This window comes from Podarcis pityusensis, assembly GCF_964106645.2.
Source record: "Podarcis pityusensis genome assembly, chromosome: Z".
Taxonomy (NCBI): domain Eukaryota; kingdom Metazoa; phylum Chordata; class Lepidosauria; order Squamata; family Lacertidae; genus Podarcis; species Podarcis pityusensis.
In genome coordinates this window covers 35,452,971-35,463,838 of record NC_138044.1, presented here as the reverse complement: position 1 = coordinate 35,463,838, position 10,868 = coordinate 35,452,971, and the positions used below count along the sequence as shown (strand labels likewise).

Genomic DNA, 10,868 nt, shown 5'->3' with positions numbered 1-10,868 from the left:
ATTAATATTCTAGAAAAACTCCAAATGAATATCAATACTAAGGCTGTTTTGATATTTGTGGACGCGGAGAAAGCCTTTGACAACATCTCTTGGAGCTTTATGAAGAAGAATCTACAGGGGATGGGGGTAGGTCAAGGTTTTGAAAATAGTATAGGTGCAATTTATTCAGAACAAAAGGCAAAATTAATTGTGAACAATGTAGTGACAGAAGAGTTTAAGATTGAGAAAGGGACACGACAAGGTTGCCCAATTTCTCCACTGCTCTTTATATCGGTCCTTGAGGTTTTGTTAAACATGATAAGAAAGGACCAAGAGGTTAAAGGTATACAAGTGGGAGTTAAACAGTATAAACTGAAAGCATTTGCTGATGATTTAGTATTGACCTTTCAGGAGCCAGGAGCCAGCACAAAAAGAGTATTGGAATTGATTCAAGAATTTGGACAAGTAGCAGGTTTTAAGTTGAATAAGACGAAAACTAAAGTTTTAGAGAAAAATTTAACTGCGAATGAGAGAGAGAAGTTTCAGGAAGAGACAGGATTAACACTGGTTAAGAAAGTGAAATATTTAGGGGTTAACATGACTGCCAAAAATGTGAATTTGTTCAAGGATAATTATGAAAAATGTTGGATAGAAGTGAAAAAGGATTTAGAAATACGGTCAAATTTGAAGTTATCATTGTTAGGCCGAATAGCTGTGATAAAAATGAATGTGCTGCCAAGGATGTTGTTTCTGTTCCAAACATTACAAATTTTGGATAAGATGGATTGTTTCAAGAAGTGGCAGAAAGATATTTCTAGATTTGTTTGGCAGGGCAAGAAGCCTCGAATAAAATTTAAGATATCAACTGATGCTAAAAAAAGAGGTGGATTTGCCCTGCCAGACCTTAAACTTTATTATGAATCAGCAGCTTTTTGCTGGCTGAGAGAATGGCTGCTTCTTGAAAACACTGACGTGTTGGATTTAGAAGGTTTCAATAACGTATTTGGTTGGCATGCATATTTGTGGTACGACAAGGTAAAAGCACATCAAGCGTTCAAAAATCATATTGTTAGAAAAGCACTGTTTAATGTTTGGATACGATATAAAGATTTGTTAGAAAAGAAAACCCCAAGATGGCTGTCTTCAATGGAAGCGAAGGCACAGAAAAAACTCAATATGGAGGCCGAATATATTGGGAGATTCTGGATCAAGATGGAGACAGAATAAAATTGCAGAGCTTTGAAAAATTGAAGAATAAAGTGCGAGATTGGCTCCATTATTATCAAATAATGGAGGCATACAATTTGGACAAAAAAGCTGGTTTCCAGGTGGAAAAATCAAAATTGGAAACAGAATTGTTAGACTCCAAAATTAAGAATTTGTCAAAAATGTATAACTTGCTGTTGAAATGGAATACTCAGGATGAAACAGTGAAATCAGCAATGATTAAATGGGCACAAGATGTTGGACATAACACAATGATGGCTGACTGGGAACAGTTATGGACCACAGGTATGAAATTTACGGCATGTAATGTTTTAAGAGAAAACTTAATGAAAATGATTTATAGGTGGTACATGACACCAGTCAAGCTTGCAAAAATTTACCATTTGCCCGATAATAAATGTTGGAAATGTAACGAGACTGATGGCACATTCTTTCACCTTTGGTGGACATGCCCAAGGATTAAGACATTCTGGGAGATGATTTATAATGAAATGAAAAAGGTATTTAAATATACCTTTCTGAAGAAACCAGAGGCCTTTCTCCTGGGCATGGTCGGCCAATTGGTTCCAAAGAAGGATAGAACTTTTTTTATGTATGCTACAACAGCAGCAAGAATACTTATAGCGAAGTATTGGAAGACACAAGATTTACCCACCATGGGAAGAATGGCAGATGAAGTTGATGGACTACAGTGGTGCCTCGCAAGACGAAATTAATTCGTTCCGTGAGTTTTTTCGTCTAGCGAATTTTTCGTCTAGCGAATTTTTCGTCTTGCGAAGCACGAAATCCCATAGGAATGCATTGAATTTCAATTAATGCGTTCCTATGGTCAAAAAAAGTCCAAACAAAGCCAAATTTGGTACAACAAGAGTTTATTAAGTGCTCTTTAAAGTCACACATACTGTAAAGAGCATTTCAAAAATTGAAGGAACAATAAATTAAGTTTCTAAACATGACAGAAAAACATTTCTGGGGGCGTCTCCTCCCCCATCGTTCTACCCGGACACTGAGGTCCAGCACTGAGGGCCTTCTGGCGGTTCCCTCACTGCGAGAAGCCAAGTTACAGGGAACCAGGCAGAGGGCCTTCTCGGTAGTGGCGCCTTCCCTGTGGAACACCCTCCCACCAGATGTCAAAGAGAACAACAACTACCAGGCTTTTAGAAGACATCTGAAGGCAGCCCTGTTTCGGGAAGCTTTTAATGTTTGATGTATTATAGTATTTTAATATTCTTTTGGAAGCCGCCCAGAGTGGCCGGGGAAGCCCAGCCAGATGGGCGGGGTATAAATAATAAATTATTATTATTATTATTATTATTATTTAAAAATCAACAAAGTGTACAGTACATTTTCTAAGACTCTGGGGGACAACTCGAAGAAGGTTCCTCTTCCACTCTTTGCTTCTTGCTGAAGAACCCCCTCCTTAACTGTTCCCCCAGCCACCCACCACACAGAAATTCAAATCCAGAATTTTTTAAAAAAAACAGCAGAGTGGCCCAATGGTCACAGAAAATCATAAAAATGCAGAAAAAACACACACAAGCTTCCAGATTCTTGCAAACCCCTCCCCAACACCAAGTCCTTGAATTCCAAACACCCCAACCCAAAATCCAAAACCCCCCAAAAAAGTTTTAAAAGTTTAACTTACCAAATGGCTGCAAAAGAAGTTCTGGAAAAGCTTCAAAAATCACCAAAGTCTTTAAAAACCTCAAAAAAGGCTACCACACCGCGTTCTATGAGTTGCTCCTCAAAGTCAAGTCGCAACTGTATTAACGGTGTTAAGAAAAAGGAAACAAACTTGCAAGACGTTTTCGTTTTTCGTCTTGCGAAGCAAGCCCATAGGGAAATTCGTCTTGCGAAGCAGCTCAAAAAACGCAAAACCCTTTCGTCCAGTGAGTTTTTCGTCTTGCGAGGCATTCGTCTTGCAGGGCACCACTGTATATGGAATTGGCGGAAATGACTGGCAGAATCCGAGACCAGGGAGAAGAGTCGGTGGAAGAAGATTGGAAAAAATTTAAAGATTACTTACAGAAATATTGTAAAATTAATGAATGTTAGAAAAATGTTGGAATGAAGTTACATGGCTTTAGTAGAAATGTTGTAAGGAATTAAGTATAAATAGATTAATAGAGTATTAAAGGAAAAAATAAGGTTAGAATGAGATAAGATAATTATAGGATAGAAAACAGAGATAGATGGAAAGGAATTGCTGAAATAATTAACAGAAGTGGAATACAAAAAGGGAGGTGTGAGGAGGTCGCGGAAATAAGTGAATGAAAGATGGGATAATGAAATTGTTTGATTTATTTTATTGTTGTTGTATTGTTTTGTTAGTTTAATGTATTGTATTGTATGTGTTTTTTTCTTCTTTTCTTTTGGTGTTTGGATTTTTTGGAAAAGTAATAAATATTATTTTTTTAAAAAAAAATAGAAGCTAGAAGCAGGCTGCAGGCTGGGCAGATGAGAGAGAGAGAGTCAGGCCTGATTTCCACTGGAATACAAGGCTGTGGCTATGGAAGAAGCAAGACCTTCTTGGGCCATTAATATTATGAGTCTTCCACTGTAGGCTCAGGTTGCATATGTGTGTAAATAAACCATATAACATAAAACAGTGTCCCTCATGCCAAGGAAACTGATTCCTGGGTAAGCACCTGGAACCTCTGAAATCTCACACTACTTGGGGTAGCATGCAACAATCATCTACATTTAGTGATCTAGTGTTTGAGTCACTGTGGTGATAGGTAACATTTTCTGCAACTTCCAGTAGGTGCCTTTTTCCAGGGAGATACTGAGGTCCCACTGCAGCAGTTGTCACAACTGTGTCCCATTGCCTACTCATCAATCAGCAACTCCAGGTAGAATCTGAGTAGAACAAATCCTTCACAGTTCAGTATGGTGAATGCTTCTTTCTTTCATCTGATCTTCCGGAGGACCTGGTGGGACAGATTTTCAGAATAAAACTCTGAGTACAACTTAGTTGGATATGACCCTTTTTAAAATAAAGTGGTACCTCGGTTGTTGAATGTAATCCATTCCAGAAGACCATTTGACTTCTGAAACGTTCAACAACTGGGGCACAATGGGCAGTCAGCAAATTCTATTGAGAAAATGGAGAAACATGCTTCGGAAGCCATTCAACTTCGAAAACAGAAGCATTCACTTCCAGGTTTTTGGCATTCGAAAACTGAAACGTTCAGCTTCCGAGATGCTCAAAAACCAAGGTTCCACTGTCGGAGGAGGGGGGTGCGGCCCACCCCAGGTGTCATCCGTGAGGGGGGATGACATTGCTGCCCCACCCCTATTGGCAGATCACCCTACCCCCGGGTGCACAGCATGTGCATCGCTCTGGGTGCCGGAGCAGCTAGCTCTGCCTCTGCGAGGTTCCACTCTAAATGCAAATATCTGTCAATAACTCAGGTGCACACCAGTAAATGTGAATTTTACTAGGGGAAGGAAAATACAATGGGAGAGGTGTGATGTAAGACGCCTCATTCCAGACACATTCCATCACTAGTATGAACAAGAAGGAGTGCAATCACACCCTCAAAAAACAATTAAAGATCTCTAGAGCAAGCATGGGAAACCTTGGACGCAGAGGCTGAACGTGATCTTCCAGGCCTCTACATCTGGCTATCAAACATTTGCTCAGGCCACACCCCTCAATGTCCCTGCTTCACATGTCATTGAACTCTGATAATGCCTCTTGCTTTTCAGGATGGTGACAGACAGGGCTGGGTGAGCATGTATAGAATCTAGCCTACCTGCCAATGGTAAATTTACATTTGTTGCTCTGTCCAGTTTTGGCTCTGACCGCGCCCAGCACTGCCCAGATGGTTAGGTTGCATATTGAAAGCAAGTATCTCAAAGAACCATTTCATACATTTCAAACCATTAGCTCAGGTTGCCTTTAACACATTGAAATTCTCACTAGCCGATAGAATTCCCTCCTGGCACTTTAATTTGCTAATCCATTCGGAGCTGCAGAGAGGCAGAAGTCACGAATCAGGTCTATTTTTGTGCAGTGTTCCTGCTGCCAGTACAGGGCAGAGAGCAGACTTTCCTGTAATTTCACACTGATTAATTCTGCATGGGATCCAAGAACCTTAATCAAGGGAATTGCCTTGGGTTCCCTGGGAGAATAATTTTCACCAAGACAAACATGGCTGTGTCCCCAACCCTAAAATATAGTGGAGTTCTCTTTGGAGGGTAGAATTTCAATAAACGTTATTTTGGAATATACAAGCTGCCTTTCCATATCCAAAAAAATCATCTTTTTCTAGCTTGTTTCTAGATGAGCTGTTTATTGTTGTGGGAAGCTCAGTTACCACTGTTTCTGATTTGTTACCTGGGAGGTTACACAATGTTGCATCAAGCAATTGTTTTCCACCACTTTCTAGTGCATTTCCCTGTAACTTTCCTTATTGCAAAAAATCTTATTTCTTTTCATGGGCATGTGGAGCAGGCTTATTGTGCAAGAACACATATTTGAGCATATTATGCCACTACTGGCCTGACTCCACTGGCTGCCAATTAGTTGCCAGGCCCAATTCAAAGTGCTGGTTTTGATCTATAAAGCCTTATATGGCTCAGGACCTCAATACCTCAAGGGCTGCTTCTCCCCACATGATACAACCCAGACTGTGATCATCATCTGATTCCCTTCATTGTGTGCCCCCTCCATGAGAGGTCCAGAGGGTGGCAATACGAGAACAGTGGCTCCCCATTTGTGGACTGCTCTCCCTAGGGAGCCTCACCTGGCGCCTTCGTTAAACATCTTTAGGCACAGACAAAAACCTTCTTCTTCTCCCAGGCCTTTGGCTTATTAAACAATCTAAGGCCTTTTAAACTGTTGAGGGGTATTGTTTTGGTTTGTTACCATGTTATGCAGTGGTGTGCGGTGAACAGGGGAACAGTCTGGGGCAGAGGACCAGCTTGCAAGGGGGATTGTAGGGTGGGGATGATGACGTTGCATGCATGAGAATTATACCTCCTTCCTTAAGCCAGGCAGAAACTTCACGGGCTTTGGGAAGGAGAAGCCAGACCTCTGACAGGATGCTGCAGCCCCCTGCCTCCTTCCCAAAGCCAGAAGGAAGCTTCCTGGGCTTTGGGAAGGAGGTGTCAGGCGAACATTTAGAGGCCTAGTGGACCCCAGTGTACTGACCGCATGCCACTGACGTTATGTATGTTTGTGCTTTTAAATTGTAAATTGTAAACTGCCCTGTATCCTTGGATGAAGAGCAGAATAGAAATTGTTGCTGTTGTTGTTGTTGCTGCTGCTTTTGTCATGTGGAAGGAGGGAGTATTGGTTGGCACAACTCTCTCTCCCTCTCTTCTCACCCCCTGCCCATAGCTGGGGAGGGAGAGCTTGCTTTAGGTATCTCTCTGGTTGTGAGAGTGCAGTTGTCCACGGTGGAAAGGCACAAGTGTAGAGGAAATAAGAAATGGTGGTGGCTGGGGCGGTGGCCAGAACATGTTGCCCCTGTCAGCTCTAGCTCTCAGCAAAAGTATTGCAGGAATGCAATGAAAACAAATGCCTTTTCTTCCATTCTATTCTGAGAGCACAATGATTTCTGGAATACCTGTATGCTGACACTATACACACACACACACACACACACACACACACCTCTTCTGCTTTTTTGTGTGTGGGGGGGGGGGTTGCTTTTGCTTCACAAGTTAGATCTTTCATTTCCCCTGACTTTCTCAGTAATGGAGTGCACAATCAAGTTCATGCTGTGGGCAACGCAGGAGACATGAACAGTGCTATTCCTCCATGCTGGAGCCTTTATCGACAACAATAAAACAGACATGCCCAGCAAAATAATCCAATACTGTATCTCACAGCTGAAATCATCCAGGAATTTGTATTAGGTAAGATCCACAGGGAAGTGCTGTATTCAAAGGGAAAGCCATTTGGAAGGGTTTTTCATCTGTGTCCAATACCGAGCTACAGAGGCTCAATGTGCTGCTAATAGCATATTCAGCGCTTGCCTCTGATGCAGAGAGAAATCTGGCGTGATTGTTCAGTCCAGCTGCCTGTGGTCAGCTATGTAACACTTAGCAAATGAATTTTTAAAGTCATTTGCAGTAGGGGACAAAAAGCAGAATTAATTCAAAGCTTCGCAGGCTCAGCGAGCTGATGTTTATCATTATTTGTAAAATGTGTTATAAGTTGCCTCTTCCACTACAGCAACAACATGAAAAGTGCCTGAAGCAATGTATAAACTATTAAAGGCAAGTTTGAAAGTTTATTTGGGCAAGGGGGGGGGGTGTCATGCAAATGCAGGAGCTTGTAATTACACTACTTGTTTCATACACAAACATTGGCACGTTTATTTATTACATTTCTATAGCTCATGTTGCGCTACGTATACATGTAATGGGAAGCCAGAATAGGCTTGAGTATGCTACAAGTGTGTGTATAAATGTGTGTGTGTACACACACACACACACACACATGTTGTTGTGCAATGGGTTAGTGTGCCTGGCTGTTAACCAGAAAGTTGGTGGTTTGAGCCCAGGGACAGCTATGGGCAAGATTACTGCATTGCAGATGGTTGGACCAGATGATCCCCAGGGTCCCTTCCAACTATACAATTCTATGATTCATACACACACACACACACAGAGAGAGAGAGAGAGAGAGAGAGAGAGAGAGAGAGATGTGATTGTGAATCATGATTGCCTGCAGGTGAGTGACTTTTGACCTATTCAGGCTCCCAAGGCCAAATACCATGTTGTGTGAAGCTGCCTTCGTAATGTCCTCCTTGGAATTATTATTTTTTCATACATGCAAACCTATTCCATGTTTACTAAGAATTATTTCCCAGGGATTTCAAGAGGACTTACTCCCAAGTAAGTGTGCATGGTCAGTGCAAGCATTATTTAAGAAGAATTACAGTGCAGATTTCTAACTTAAGACCTTGCCTCATGTTGAGTGTTCCCTCAGGTGGGAAGGCTATTTTCTATACAACTCCTAGGTCTCAGTTCCCTCTAGGAAATCACAAAGCTGCCCTTCTCTACATACAACCAGTCTGCCCCCTTTCTAACCATATTGCTGGTTGATTCTCTCATCTACCCTAGAGGATCCATAAGGTTGTGCCAGATTTGCAGTGCTTAGCTGCTCTATGTTTGGGCTCAAAACACCGAGTCCATTTCTTTGTGTTCCAGATACTTGTAGCCTCTGCAGCCATTGGAATTTGAAGTCAAAACTGGGCAATTGCCATTCAGATTTTTAAAAACACACAAAACCCTAAATGAGTGGAAACAAACTCTAGCCTGCTTGCCACTATCCCTTGAATAATAATAATAATAATAATAATAATAATAATAATAATTTATTATTTGTACCCCGCCCATCTGGCTGGGTTTCCCCAGCCACTCTGGGCGGCTTCCATAGAAACCAAAAATACAGTAAAATATCACAGATTAAAAACTTCCCTGAACAGGGCTGCCTTAAGATGTCTTTTAAATGTCAGGTAGTTATTTATCGCTTTGACATCTGATGGGAGGGCGTTCCACAGGGCGGGTGCCACTACCGAGAAGGCCCTCTGCCTGGTTCCCTGTAGCTTTGCTTCTCGCAATGAGGGAACCGCCAGAAGGCCCTCAGCGCTGGACCTCAGCGTCCGGGCAGAACAATGGGGGTGGAGACGCTCCTTGAAAATTCATTCATTCATTTGTTCATTCTTTGAATTTCTATACCACCTTTCATCCAAGGATCACAGGGTGGTTTACAATATAAAAACACAAAAATTCACAATATAGAAACAAACAGAAATACACACACACACATACAGTTTAAAAGGCCATAGATTATTTAATTAGCCAAAAATTACCTAATTTTGCTAAAGATTATAAATTCAGCAATCTTTTCAAAGGAAGAAGTAAAAAGAATAAGTGAGCAACAGAAAAGATTGTGGAGCAGATTAAATCTGCTGAAAGATCTGCAACGCACACAAGAGTGGTGGATATAATTAATTCCACAAGGAAGCAGAGGAAAACATATAAGAGAAATGCCCTACATTTTTCACGGTCAATTGCTGTGAGAGACAGGTGTTGTCTTTTGGCTACTTTAAGGAAGGAAAGTTAACACAACTGGGGGTTATTATGTATGAGAGAGGATTTGTTTTAGGACAAAATGGAGCCTTACATGGTGACAGCAGGATTGGAAACTTTGAAAACAAACAAAAAGACACACATAAGCCAACCTAGAATTCACCTCTTATTATCTTAAAGAAATTCCAAGGTTTTTGGTTTTCAAACTTAAATTAGTGAGTAGGAAGTCTCACTAGCTGAGTGTGCGGTGTATTCTTCAACATATTGATGCAATAATACTACATTAGTGATGCATTTATACTGGACTGTCCAAACATCATTCCACTTTACAAGTTGTTCTGCAATGGTTCCCCAATGTTACCACATTATTTCCATCTACAGAGGCAATCTAGCACTATAGAGCAACAAAGGAAGGATCAAGATTAATGACTGAACTGGAACATTTGTGACATGAAGAGTTACAGAATTTCAGCAGGAAGATATGGGAAATGAACTAATTGGAAACAAAGCAGTATGTTCGCCCCAAAACCTATGCAGCTGCAAACAGTATTAATAGCAGGGGCCATGCCATTATATCAGCACATCATCATGAATGGACAATAAAAAGAACATTTGGAGGGACCCTAGAATGTTGAATTAATGACCTCCCCGTACATAAAAGAGCCAGTTTCTAGTGCCACACTCTCATATAAATGAATGTCCATCATTCATTAATATTGGTAACAAGCTTCTAGCCAGCAGTTTTGTGATAACAGAGCCAGAGGGAACACAGGGAAGGTGGAATAAGCGCAGGAGATCAAAGAACCTGAATACAGGAAGTCTGAACAGGATGCTGAACTAAATGTCCCTTTGGAATGATCCACCAAGGCTTTACTTATGTTCCTGTTGCAGTTAACAGAGGTGTAGAACCAGGATGAGGTGGTTGGAAACAAGGGTCATGTCCTAAAAAGAAATCAGTTTTAGAGCTAGGTTCTGAACTTACTCTGCATGGTTGTTGTGACAGAGCAACTATAAATGGCACCCTGAGTTCCTTGGAAGAATGGTGGTATAAAATTGCAAAGAATATAAAAAAATAATAAGCCCTACCACTGTTTCTTTCTATATATAAAACTCAGAACAATGCTTTTTCTAAAGAGTAATTAATAGAGCTGTAAAATTTACAAAGGAAAGAGGCTGTTGGTTGGGTGAAAACCCACATTGCTTATGTAAACGCATTCATAGTTTAAAATCATAATTAAGAAAACAAATTTGTGAAGAGCATTTTAATGATTTCATACCTTGCTGTGCTACTTTCTACTATATTTTGTATGCACTGCTTCGTTCTCTTATTCAGTAGCTTTTATTCCACAGAGCTTTCTCTCCCCCCCCCCATTTGTTTCAAATTCCTAATGAGCAGCTATGACAACAAGGAACCAGCACATGAAAGTTAAATAGGATTTAAAATTGACAGGTTTTTTTATTAATACCTGACATTTAAACAGTTCTTATTTTTAAGAGGCCCTTCTTCCAAGCAAGATTTGTAATTGGTTTAAAGTTTTCCTTTGCTTGCATAAGACTGCTGTAATTCCTAGGCACGTTTTGAGGGAGTTCGGCAGCCTGGCTTCCCCTTA

At 40.8% G+C, this 10,868-nt stretch overlaps 1 long non-coding RNA gene across 3 annotated transcripts in view; it reads right to left on the bottom strand.

Moving 5' to 3' along the window:
• Window positions 1–3,637: 3,637 nt before the first annotated feature.
• Window positions 3,638–10,868, bottom strand: part of LOC308468371 — an 85,780-nt gene continuing 78,549 nt past the window's right edge. For all 3 annotated transcript variants that reach the window (XR_013981604.1, XR_013981605.1, XR_013981606.1), the window contains one exon: window positions 3,638–4,136. This is a non-coding gene — a long non-coding RNA (uncharacterized lncRNA). The remainder of the gene's footprint in view (window positions 4,137–10,868) is intronic.